The sequence below is a fragment of the Tamandua tetradactyla genome, chromosome 6 (assembly GCF_023851605.1).
Source record: "Tamandua tetradactyla isolate mTamTet1 chromosome 6, mTamTet1.pri, whole genome shotgun sequence".
Lineage (NCBI taxonomy): Eukaryota > Metazoa > Chordata > Mammalia > Pilosa > Myrmecophagidae > Tamandua > Tamandua tetradactyla.
The window spans coordinates 88,445,035-88,458,786 of NC_135332.1; the positions used below are offsets into that span (position 1 = coordinate 88,445,035).

Sequence of the window (13,752 nt, forward strand, 5' to 3'; positions counted from 1 at the left end):
TTGCCCTAGGTCTTCTTTAGGATTGGCTGGAAGGGTCCTGGTTGGGGGTTGGCAGGTTATGGTAGGTAGCAAGGTCTACCTGAAGCTGGCATAAGAGCAACCCCCAGAGCTTGACTCAGTTTGAACTCTCTCTGAAAACCTTGGATTTTTTTATATATAATAAAAAGGACAGACAATAACAAGGGTTGTGAGGATGTGAAGAGATTGGAAACCGCATACATTGCTAGAGGGAATGTAGAACTGTGCAGTTGCTTTGGAAAGCAGTCTGAAAGTCTTCAAAAAGTTAAACATAAAACTCAGACATTCCACTTGTAGGTATATAACCTAGAGAACCGAAAACAAATGTCCTCAAAAATAACTTGTCTATAACTGTTCAAAGTTATTCAAATAGTCCAAAAGTGGAAACAACCTTCTATCCATTAACTGACAAATCGATAAATAGAAAGTGGCATACTCACACCATGGAATATTATTAAGCCATAAAAAATGAAGTATTGATATATGTTTCAACATCAATGAACTTTGAAAGCACGCAAAGTGAAAGAAATAAGGTTATACAATGTATGAAAATGGGGAGTGACTGAAACAGATATGAGGATTCTTTCCAGGGTGATGAAAATGTTCTAAAATCAGATAGTGGTGATGGCTGCATGACCCGTAAATACACTATAAACCATTTAACTGTACAATTTAAATGGCTGGTTTGTATGGTATTTGAATTGTATCTCAATAAAGCTATATCTAAAAACTGGCAAATTGCTCGCAAGTGCAACAATACATGATTTCAAGGGAAATAGTCGGAAATAGTTATATTTGAAAACAAATGCTGAAATCTAATGAAATGAACATAGAACTTATAAAGTTAGGCAATACCACAGAGCAAGCTCAGAGAAAGTAGAGGAACGGAGATGGAAAGGTAGAGCAATTTTAACAATGCATTAAGGAGATCATGAAAATCAAAATCTGGTACTTTGAAATACGTACAAAATAGACAAGTCTCCAAGGAGACTGCTAAAGAAAAACAAACAGAATTAAAGCACTAGTAAACAATATTAAGAAAGGGAAAGGAGACGAAAATAGATAAATGAGGATTCAAAATGCTAAAAGGATGTGTAAACAACTTTGAGTCAATATTTAAAAAAAAATAGACAAAAGTCTTGAGCAAAACTTACCACACTTCGGCCAAGAAAAGATAGAAAACTGATTTGTTCTATATTAAAGAATACTAAATTTATGTTTACAGTGTCCCCTTAAAGAAAATGCCAGCTCTGATGACTTTGTAAGCAATTTAAATAAATCTTTCGAGAAACAATATAAATGTGCCAATTATATAGTGTATTCAGAGATGATACTCCTGTGCAGAGAGAGAAAGCAGGGGAGGGGAAAGTTTGTGGGAATGGTCAGTTGGAATAGAGTGGTCAGGGATGGACCCATTGGGAATATGACATTTGAACTAAAAACTGAAGGGTCGTGGTTTCATCCTGGGGTAGGATCTTCCCAGAGATTTGCAAAGGTTCTGAGGCAGGAACAGGCCTTGCTTATGTTGTTGATGATCTGTCTTCCACAATTAAAATGCAATCTCCTTTGGGGGCAGAGACTTTGTTTTATTCCTGCCCTCTCTCTGTGCTGTCACAGTGCTGACACAGTCAGTACAGGTGATCAAAAATGCATTTGCTGAATCAATGAATATTTGAGTCAGAGGTTTATTCTCCAGAATATCTAAAGAACTTTGTCTGTAAGTTCCTAGTAAAAAGACAAATTCTAAATGTGGTCAAAAGATGTACACAGGCACTTCATGAAAGGAGAAACACAGAGAGGACCTTGTTCGTGATCAGGAAAACGCAACTTAAGGTTACTCCCTGGCTTAATGAAAATGAGTGCTCTGATAATGCCAAGCACTGGCAAAGATATGGGGCAATGAGGACTTGTACGCAGCTGGTGAGTTTGAGCATCTTGCCAAACAATCTAGCATTGTCTTGTAAAGGTGAGTGTGCTCTTACCTGGTGATTCAGACACTACAGCCTAAAGCAGCGAGACCTCACACACAGGGGAAAAGGCAAGGGCAAAACCAAGGGTGGGCTGATTTGACTAGTAAAGTTACCATGACTCATTCTTAGCATTAGACAGTCTTCTAGTTACATACGCTTTTCTTGCTGTAGAAAAGCGTTGCAAATGGTGGTCTCAGTAACTTGCTGTAGGTATGGCTTAAAAAGTTCAAGACCCACTGCTTGTAGAGAAGTGGTTCCTCTTTGGTATCCTGGCAACCTTGTACATACCCACACAGGCCACACAGGAGAAGGCTTGCATTCCAGCAAGTGAGTCCTGGCCTGTAATTCTCTGGGAAGGCTTAGAAAGAGCTGCTATGAGGCCACCTCCTATTTGCATCCCTATCACATTTCTCATCATCCCCCATGTTCTGATGAGATGTAAGGCTTTCTAGCTAAAGCCTAGCATTGGCCCCTCAGCCACAGGGTATCACACAACTTGTTCTGCAGTCATCTGGTCTCTTCTTTCCATGTCATCCTTGTCATGGGGGGAGCTATCACCTTTGGTGTGTTTTCCATCTCACTGTCTATGTAACTAGAAGACTGTCTAATGCTAAGAATGAGTCATGGCAACTTTACTAGTCAAATCAGCCCACCCTTGGTTTTGCCCTTGCCTTTTCCCCTGTGTGTGAGGTCTCGCTGCTTTAGGCTGTAGTGTCTGAATCACCAGGTAAGAGCACACTCACCTTTACAAGACAATGCTAGATTGTTTGGCAAGATGCTCAAACTCACCAGCTGCGTACAAGTCCTCATTGCCCCATATCTTTGCCAGTGCTTGGCATTATCAGAACACTCATTTTCATTAAGCCAGGGAGTAACCTTAAGTTGCGTTTTCCTGATCACGAACAAGGTCCTCTCTGTGTTTCTCCTTTCATGAAGTGCCTGTGTACATCTTTTGACCACATTTAGAATTTGTCTTTTTACTAGGAACTTACAGACAAAGTTCTTTAGATATTCTGGAGAATAAACCTCTGACTCAAATATTCATTGATTCAGCAAATGCATTTTTGATCACCTGTACTGACTGTGTCAGCACTGTGACAGCACAGAGAGAGGGCAGGAATAAAACAAAGTCTCTGCCCCCAAAGGAGATTGCATTTTAATTGTGGAAGACAGATCATCAACAACATAAGCAAGGCCTGTTCCTGCCTCAGAACCTTTGCAAATCTCTGGGAAGATCCTACCCCAGGATGAAACCACGACCCTTCAGTTTTTAGTTCAAATGTCATATTCCCAATGGGTCCATCCCTGACCACTCTATTCCAACTGACCATTCCCACAAACTTTCCCCTCCCCTGCTTTCTCTCTCTGCACAGGAGTATCATCTCTGAATACACTATATAATTGGCACATTTATATTGTTTCTCGAAAGATTTATTTAAATTGCTTACAAAGTCATCAGAGCTGGCATTTTCTTTAAGGGGACACTGTAAACATAAATTTAGTATTCTTTAATATAGAACAAATCAGTTTTCTATCTTTTCTTGGCCGAAGTGTGGTAAGTTTTGCTCAAGACTTTTGTCTATTTTTTTTTAAATATTGACTCAAAGTTGTTTACACATCCTTTTAGCATTTTGAATCCTCATTTATCTATTTTCGTCTCCTTTCCCTTTCTTAATATTGTTTACTAGTGCTTTAATTCTGTTTGTTTTTCTTTAGCAGTCTCCTTGGAGACTTGTCTATTTTGTACGTATTTCAAAGTACCAGATTTTGATTTTCATGATCTCCTTAATGCATTGTTAAAATTGCTCTACCTTTCCATCTCCGTTCCTCTACTTTCTCTGAGCTTGCTCTGTGGTATTGCCTAACTTTATAAGTTCTATGTTCATTTCATTAGATTTCAGCATTTGTTTTCAAATATAACTATTTCCGACTATTTCCCTTGAAATCATGTATTGTTGCACTTGCGAGCAATTTGCCAGTTTTTAGATATAGCTTTATTGAGATACAATTCAAATACCATACAAACCAGCCATTTAAATTGTACAGTTAAATGGTTTATAGTGTATTTACGGGTCATGCAGCCATCACCACTATCTGATTTTAGAACATTTTCATCACCCTGGAAAGAATCCTCATATCTGTTTCAGTCACTCCCCATTTTCATACATTGTATAACCTTATTTCTTTCACTTTGCGTGCTTTCAAAGTTCATTGATGTTGAAACATATATCAATACTTCATTTTTTATGGCTTAATAATATTCCATGGTGTGAGTATGCCACTTTCTATTTATCGATTTGCCAGTTAATGGATAGAAGGTTGTTTCCACTTTTGGACTATTTGAATAACTTTGAACAGTTATAGACAAGTTATTTTTGAGGACATTTGTTTTCGGTTCTCTAGGTTATATTCCTACAAGTGGAATGTCTGAGTTTTATGTTTAACTTTTTGAAGACTTTCAGACTGCTTTCCAAAGCAACTGCACAGTTCTACATTCCCTCTAGCAATGTATGCGGTTTCCAATCTCTTCACATCCTCACAACCCTTGTTATTGTCTGTCCTTTTTATTATATATAAAAAAATCCAAGGTTTTCAGAGAGAGTTCAAACTGAGTCAAGCTCTGGGGGTTGCTCTTATGCCAGCTTCAGGTAGACCTTGCTACCTACCATAAACTGCCAACCCCCAACCAGGACCCTTCCAGCCAATCTTAAAGAAGACCTAGGGCAATATATAAGATTCCACAAGGGTTCTATGCACGAGAATAACTTTCCAGAAACCTACAACCTCAAGATGAGTCCCTGGTCCAGATAAAGCCTGAAACCTAGAAGGCCCAGTCTCTCCAGAACATCAGATAGTTCCATCTCCCTACCCCATATTAGTGACAGACCCTACCTCCTTCCTTGCACACACCACCTAACTCCAGCTCCCTGGCACGGAGGATCTCCTACTCAGGAGCCCCTTTGGTCGTTGTGTTCAATACAGTCAATTTCAGTGTGGATGCTCTGAACCACTCCATTGGATCGTGAACAACTTGAGGGCAGATGTGCTGGTTTGAATCTGTGGTGGACCCCAGAAAAGCCATGGCCTTTAATCCTCATTCAGGAGCATTTTGATTGTTTCCATGAAGATGTAGCCCACCCAATTGTGGGTGCTAACTTTTGATCAGATGATTTCCATGGAGGTGTGTCTCCCCCTACTGAAGGTGGAGTTCCTTACTGGAATCCTTTAAAAGAGGAAATATTTTGGAGAGAGTACTTTTTTAGTAGAGCCATGAGAAAGCCAGCAGACACCACCATGTTTGCCATGTGCCCTTCCAGCTGAAAGAGAAACGTTGAATGTTGTCGGCCTTCTTGAACCAAGGTATCTTTCCCCGGATGCCTTAAATTAGACATTTCTATGGACTTGTTTCAATTGGGACATTTTCTTGGCCTTAGAACTATAAACTAGCAACTTATTAAATTCCTCTTTTTAAAAGCTGTTTCATTTCTGGTATATTGCATTCCAGCAGCTAGCATACTAGAACAGTAGAAGATGTGATTTTATTGGTTAATTGATTAATTCATTCATTCACCTTGTACCCCACCCCCACCCTCCTTCCCAGCCAAGGCCCCCTACTTAGATAGGGAGGATGGGAACAGCACCCTTCCTGGTTATCCAAATAGCAAAAAGCTTTGCTTGATAATGAGGTTGGAGTGGGACAAATGTTTTTTATCATTGTAAAGTCAAAGCTATATTTGCAACAGAGTATGGATCCCTTATGCAAACCCTGAGAAGTATTTTGTCAAGAAACACAGATTTTTAGAGAGATATTTGGGGAGAAAAAAGTGCAGCCCAAAGCTGAAACTCCTCACCATCACTCCCTCTTCTCTCCCATTCATGGGACTGGAGAGTGCATCTGCCTCCACTGCAGATGCCAGTAGTTTCTAGGACTAGAAAGTAATGGCCAAAGCCTTCCTGGGAACAGGGTGATTCCCAGGAACCACTTCCCCCAGGATCCCCAACAGATGTCCCAAATCCTTAATGCCTAACCATGGGGCAAACAACAGCCACACAGCAAAGTTGATCCCTCCTGGCTCCTCATGCCCCACCCCATTGCCAGGACTAGGATGGAGATACACCCGATGGAGTGGAGCAAGAGAGCAGCATATGACAGGGTCACATTGGGACAGACACTGTTTCAGTGTTTACTGTGCACCGGAAACTGATCTGGGTAAACAGGACAGATGTGCTGAAAGCATCTATTCTATCCCCTCCTTTCAGCAGTTTTTGGTGTTGGTAGATGGCCTGCTCCCCTACATTCCTGGGTATTTAAAGAGGTGCCGACCCCACGCCCAGCTCTGGGGCAGAGCCTGGTGATTCAAGATAAAACTGTATGCTGTGCCAGAGACTGGCTCAGGAAGAAAGGAATCAGCCGGCAGGGATGGATTCCTTTGGCCCAGGATCTGTGACCGGCTTTGGAACAACGAGCATGATGGGGTGCATTTTGGGGTACAGTTGAGAAAACAGCATGCTGGCTCTTAAAGCAGATATTCGGGCAGAGCTTCAGCCTGTCCCTATTAGGTGCTTCTTGATGAAATGAGCCTTAGGCTGGTGCCTTTCTCCCTGAGCCTCAGTTTTCTCATCTCTTAAATGAGGATGGCTGCTCCCCACTTCCCGCAGCAAGCACCTAGATGCCTCTGGATTGGCCAGGCCACAGGAGATGCTCACAGATGGATCAGCTCAGGGAATGAGCCCTGGGACCAGGCCCCTTCCAATAATACTTTCTGGTCTTGGGCAGAAGGGGCCTGGTGTGGGTCTAAAAGTAGTTGTAGGCTAAGGCTCACCTAGGGCTTGCACCACTGGTCAATGCCTGACAACTGCTGTTTGGACAAAGCACTTCACTGCAGCATCTGCCAGTTTCCATGCTGGACATTCTCCCTGCAGGACCACCTTCAAGCTCCTGACACATTGTCATCTCTAAAGGCAGAGCTGGGAAGAAATGCACACCATCACCAGAGGTGCAGGCCACCTTCCCCTCGCCATTAGTTTCCACACCCAGTTCCTATTCGTCTTTCCCTTCTGTTTATCTGAGCCTTTTGCTCCCTGGGCAGAGGTGGGTGGGCAAACAGCCAGGCAGGGGACACGAGCTCATGCAGTTTGTCGAAATGATTGATACTGCCCAGGCAGAGGGCAGAGCAAAGGATGCTGGCAGCGTAGACAGGGAAGGATGGGCAATCCAGAACAGGGAGAGGGACATACTGTTTGGGAAGGTGGGTTTATTTGTCTTTCTCAAACAAGAGGGAAGGATAATGCCACTCCGTAGCCAGCAGTCTCTCTGGAAATCTCAGACTCCATTCTTGCTCTGTCTGTCCTTGCTTTCACTCTGCAGATTTTCATCACGGGATAGCTGCACTGCAAACCTGCCCTTCCCTGTCTCCTAGACCCCAGGCTTCTCTCCCTCTGACCTGTCCACAGGTGGATACGTGGGCTTCTGGCTGGAACCTTTGCCCTGGGCAGGCTGGAGCCATTGACCAAGACTTTAACCTCTTCAGCTTCAGGTTTCTCACCTGCAGAATGGTGATAGAAATGTCTATCTCACATCCACTCACATAAAATTACATTTGACACCTGTCATGTTGCTCCTTGGAGATCCCAGTCATTGTGAGGAAAATATTTGTTAATTTACATAGTTTGTGCTTGGTCCATGTATGTTCCCTGCCTCTACTTATTTGCTAAAGCCTCAGGTTATAAACCGGCTTCTCTGTTCCCAGGTCCCCATGACTCCTTACTCTGCACAGAGAAAATCTATATTCCTTTATTGATTGGACAGTTACAGTTAAGATGTTGGGAGAAAAAATTCTATCACAATTGGAGCTGTGCTTGCCCTCTGTCCAGGCAATTCATTTCTAGGAAGTAATCTCAGAGACACACAACAGAGCAATAATACCTGATGTTTGTTGCCATGTTGTTTGTAGCAGGGAAAACCAAAAGATATTCATTGATGGAGGAACGGTGAAATAGAGAACAGTATATTAAACTATTCTGAGAATAGTCTCTTTGGGCTTGGCATGGCCTCTGGTATATAAGAGGTTCTCAATAAATAATGAATAACTAAACACATAAATAAATATATAAACAAACTTTGTAATGTGACTGTTATGAAGAATAAGGTAGATCTCAATCAGCTGAAATTGATTGATGCCCAAGATAAAGTACATGCAAAGGCAAGTTGCAGCCCAAGATTTATAGTCTGTTCCCACTGTGAAAAGTAGGTTTTCTGTGTCTCCATATGCTATATGTATCTAAATGCTTCCAAATGCACAGCAACTATCTACAAAGCTACAGAAGAAACACATTGGTATTAACTTCTAGAAAATGAAATTGGGAGGCCTGTTCTTTAATCTGCTTTTTTCACTCAACAATCCCCATTGGACGCATTTACATGAAAATAAGCATAATTCTACATCACAGCAGTCCTAATGGCTGCCTAATATTTCATTGTATAGCATTTTCATCATTTGTTTGCACAGGCCCCAAGTGTTAGTGTCATTTATTTTTTTACAATTAATTTTGTGCCAAGATGAGCATTCCTGTGCATTTATCTTTGCCCAAATAGACTATATTCCCAAGTGCTGGAAAGATCTAGAATATATTTTCATATTTGCATTGTACACTTGATGTTTCTTGACAAATTTCAAAACCATAAAACAGCTCAGCACCTACCTGGGCAGAGATCATGGAAGCCTCATTGTCAAGTCCACTAAGGTCAGTCCAGAGGCTGCAGAGGCCTACAGCAGTGGCTGAGAGAGTGAGAGGGATAGGGCTGGGCTGCAGACATAAGCAGGTCACCTGCCAGGATGCCCCGAGATCTAGGAGGAGAGGAACTTAGTAAAGGGTGGCACAGAAAGGGGACTCGTAGATTTCGAGATTCAGTTATTGATGTCATTGAGATTGCTTCTATCCTCTTAGCCATGGGAAACCTGGGGCATCCCAGATACACACAGGGGAAAGGAGCTGCTCCTGGGAGTGGCCATGTGGCCAGTTTCTACTCGACTTTCTTTGGCTCAATTGGACTGAATGGAAAATAAGAAAAAACACTGTAAGAAAGAGATTCTGATCTGCTAGGAAACTCATATTTTATCTATAAGCATTTAGTTTCAACAAGCTTTTCAGAAATCAGGGTCTTAGAACTGGAAGAGGATCTTTAAAAATTTTCCTTTGGTCCACGCTGCAGGAAGAAGTGCAAGCCTCTGCTGCAGACGAACTGCCAGAATCTGCTTTCGCCCCTTTGGAGCTGGGCAACTCTGGTCAAATTCCTGAAGATCTCAGTTTCAGTTTCTCCTTTTGTAAGCTGGACTGACACTGTCCACCAAGCAACAGGACCGTGCAGGTGAGAGGCCCAAGAGACACTCGACACTGGGGTGTGATTGTGAATAGTTTTATTAGTTTCTTCTCCTTGCTCTCAAGACTGCAAGGGCTGATAATTGCTATGGCTCCAAGAGGCATTTGTCAAGGGTCCTCTGTGCCCAGGCACTATGCCAGACACTGGGTGGGGAGTGATGTCTCATGGCTCTCAGACTCCAGCAGAGAGTTTAGATGATGATAATGAAAAAAGTGACAGTGGCTATGAAGAAGTGAAATTGGGGTGAGCGTATATGGGGCAGCAAGTGTGCTGCCTTCCACAGAATGATCAGGAAAGGCCTCTCCAAGGAAGTGAGTTTTGAGCTGAATGAAGTGAAGTACAGGATATCTCAGGGGAGAGACAGCAGCATGCAACACGCTCTGGATTAGGGAGTGCTTGGTGTATGCATTTGCAGGACAGTGTGACAGGAGCACATTGAGTGTGATTGGGTTGAGAGGGGGCCAGTTAGCTAATCTCACTCACAGGAGCACATAGGGCCATGGGAAGGACTTGAGATTTGATTCTGCTTGAAGAAAAAAAGGCTTTGTAAGGTTTCCAGTGGGGTACTGCAATGCGGTTTACATTTTTAAAGAATCCTTTTGGCAGCTGGTGGGAGAAGAACCTAGGGAGGGTATAGGGTGTTGGGGAGCAGGTTGACCAGAATCTCCTTGAATACAGCATCAATTTCAAACCCTGCCCCCTCCCCCCACCACCTTGCACACACTAAAAGGAAATTGAGGTACACAGGTCTTTTAGGCAACTATAGCTAAGATAAGGCAGAGAAAATGTATCCGTCAGCATTTTCTAAACAAACAGAACCATCAGGATAGATGCATATATATTTATACTTACATAGTAAGAAATATTTTATAAGGAATTAGCTTATGTGATTCGGGGACTGGCAAGCCTGAATTCTGTAGGGCGGGCTGGAGGCTGGAAATTCTGATAAAAGTGATATTGAAGTCTTGAGTCTGAATTCCTTCACCTGGAAGCTCAAGGAAGGGAGGGGATTCCAGTCTTGAGGCAGAATTCCCTTCCCCTACCCCCAACTCCCGGTTCTCCCTCTTAAGACTGCCAACTGATTGGTTGAGGCCCAACCACATTATTTGGGGTAATCTTTGCTTAAAGTCCACTAATGGTAGATGTTAATCCTATCAATGAAATGGCCCTGCAGCAGCTACTAGTCCTGTGTTTGATCAAACAACTGGACCCCAGGACTCAGCTGCGTTGACACATTGTATTGATCCTCACAGAAAATCACCTCTCTGCCCCTGAGGGGAAGCGCTTACTCAATTTGCAGCCCTCATAACTATTCTTGCCCAGACATTCTCATCTGGAGAGTCTGCGCAACCAGCCCCAGATGGGTCCTCCCTTGAAATGCTGGTGGAGGTTCCCCCAGGGCCAGGCTAGGACCACCTCATGAAGGCTTATTCCCAGGCCCAGATCCAGAGCCAGGAGCTGGGCAGTTGAAGGAGAACTGCTTCCACGGAGACCACGCGCTTGGGGTAACTGTGATTATTTGCTCTACACTGGAAGAGTCTGGGCTCCAGGAGCAAAGAAGCATTGCAAATCCTGCTTTGTTTTGCTAGGCACTGATGTAGTTTTAATAAAAGAGAAATGTGCAGTTTTGTGGAAAGAAACAAATAGTGACCAAAAAACTCATCTGTGTGCGCAATTTTGTCCACCCTTGGAATGAAAAGAAAATGTAGCAAAGCAGCAGCTGCTATTATCAAGTAAAGTACTGAAATAATGTGTCTTTTAAGGCTTACAAATTCTTTTGTATAATCTACATTGTTTAAAAACTTAATTACCTTTGTAGAAGCTTCTATACAAGACCACCAGGGAAATTGGTGGTCAGTCAAAGCAGGACTTATTAAATGTGCTGAGCCCATATGAATAGCACCTCCAGAGGCTCTGAACTTTCTGAGAAGGGGGGAGGTGACTTAGAGGGTTTTATGGCAAAGATTAAAGAGTGGTTGGGAACAGATTGGCTAGAATTTGTAAACTAGGAAGTTAACTGATCAGTGGCGTGGTCTCATCTTTGGAACACATGATGCTGAACAACTGTTACTGGGGTCTTATCCTGGAACATACGGAAATGAAGTTGATATTAAAACATTTATGCTAAGATGCTTTGTGCTGTAACTCATGGCTTGGCATAGTTCCTCCATCTTGTGAGTTAGGACACATTTCATTTCTTGCTACCTTCAGGAGCTCATTCAAATTATTCCTTGATTCTCCAATCTGTAAAACAGGTGTGAGGGATAATTTTATGCAATATATAATAAACTCATGCATTAATAAACTCTTTCTAAAAGCCAATAAAAGGTAATAAGTTACAAGCTTTTATTAAGCACTTGTTGTGTACATGGTGATTTTTGTTAAGTGTTCTGGGAAATGTATATTTCTTTCTTTTATGTAGTTTATAAAGTAATTGGACTAGACAAAATATATACCCATAAAAGATAGCAGGGTATTATAGGGAGTTAAATAGGTAGGCTATTGATTCATTTCAGTCACATACTCATTTACCTGCCTATTCACACATTATTTAAAGGAGGCCCTACAGTGGACCAAACCACTCCACAGGTCCTATAGGCACAGTGTTGGAAATAGACACATGTCCAATGCATGGCAGATATTAAACTCATAAATGCACAAGTCCACTACATGTTAATTGCTAGCAAATGCTAAAATAACAGCAGCAACAACAATAACAAACTAAAGTAGGTTTGTAGATAAAGAGCGATGAAGGTGATGGTGTTATTTTATTTATCCTTTGAGCATGTGCTGTGTGCCTGCCCCTATGCTGGGTGAGGGAAGTGGGCTTGAGAAAACGTAAGAATTCTGCCTTCTGGAATTCACAAAGGAGCAGTCAGAGTTAGGAGAAGGTGAAAATGGTTCCGGTATGACCATTTTTCTTCAACAACAGGGCTATTTTGATGCTCCCTAAAATTAGCAAGACTTCTGGCTCGTTTTTCCTTTTTTTAAATCACCAAGTCATGTATACAGTAGACTTTTTCATCTCACCTTTAAGGTGATGAAGCTCAGGTGAGGAAGAGGGATGGAGTAAGACTCAGGGAAGAAAGGAGATTGGATGGAGTCTCTGTCAAATATCAGCCTTAGCAATAAAAAGTTAATGATGGGAAAGTATGTTTTATGCACCATTGTATGTGAGTATAGGGTCAACATCCCTCTAGTATCAAATGCTTCCTCAGATGATCATGTCAAAATATTCTTTGCCCAAGAAGGGAGAGAGTGCTGAGGGTAGGGATGGTCAAGGAGATATTCCCTCAATGGACAAAACGACAGAGGTAGAAGGGCAAAGTGGGCAGTGATGGGAAGAGAGGGAGGTGCCGGGCAAGTGATCGTTGGTGCAAGCAGACTGCAGCTGAGAGTATAGATCCAGGTAAGAGGCCATGCCCAAAGTCTGGCTTCTTTCCCAGCTCTGAGTGCTTCAGAAAGAGGTATAGCAGCAACTTGGCGACTACATGCAGAAAATGTAGAGTGGGGAAAAAAGACCTCTCTTCTCAAGACCCATGCCCCTCAACCCCTCTCATTTACTGCATGATCTTTGACTTCTCCTACCCCTTCTCTGGGTCTCAGTTTCCCCATCTGCAAAATGAAGGAATTAAACTAAAATATTTCTAAGACCATGTCCAATATGGCCATGCTGTCATTTTTTAGGAAGTTTATATTCAATCCATGCTCAAATGTGCTCTTTTGTGCAGTGTTCTTGCTTTTGGAAACTGCCTTCTCAGCGCCTTCCTATCAGAACCACTGTAGGGGAACAGAAGTGGAGCTTAACTCTTCTACATAAACCATAACAAAATTTATTTTTCCTATGTTCTTTTTCATTTGAAACTTACTGAGTTTCTTAGATGCATCTTAGAATCCCTTTCTTACTAAGTTGTGAATAGCTAAAATGTGAGTCTCTGCTAAATACTAGAGAAGATATATTTTTAAAAGGGCCACTTTTCTCCAACCAATTTTGGGAAAAACAAACCCCACAGTATATAAGGGTTGGGGGTTCCATTAAGGACAAAGGTTATTTATATCATTTAAATACTTATTTTATGTGTGGAAACAGTTGAGTGTATTATAAATCCAAAGAACGATTTACTTTTGGCAAAGCATTCTTGATGATTGTTTTTCTCTTTGAATTTTTCTACTTTTTCTGCTATGAATACATATCACTTGTAAATAAGTAAATTAAAATAATTTTAGAATTTTTAGATGTTTACAATCTGTGTTATCACTTACAAATGAATTTAATTGTATTTTCTCTCATGCATCTTAGCACCATTAACGGTGCCTGACAACCTTCCACAATGCCTTAAATAAAGTTTTATTTTCTGCTTTTGTTTAAGTATACTCATAGCA

At 41.8% G+C, this 13,752-nt stretch overlaps 1 long non-coding RNA gene across 2 annotated transcripts in view; it reads left to right on the plus strand.

The window, feature by feature from the left end:
• Window positions 1–13,752, plus strand: part of LOC143688595 (uncharacterized) — a 435,526-nt gene that overhangs the window by 279,308 nt on the left and 142,466 nt on the right. For both annotated transcript variants that reach the window (XR_013178163.1, XR_013178162.1), the window contains one exon: window positions 9,202–9,357. This is a non-coding gene — a long non-coding RNA (uncharacterized LOC143688595). The remainder of the gene's footprint in view (window positions 1–9,201; window positions 9,358–13,752) is intronic.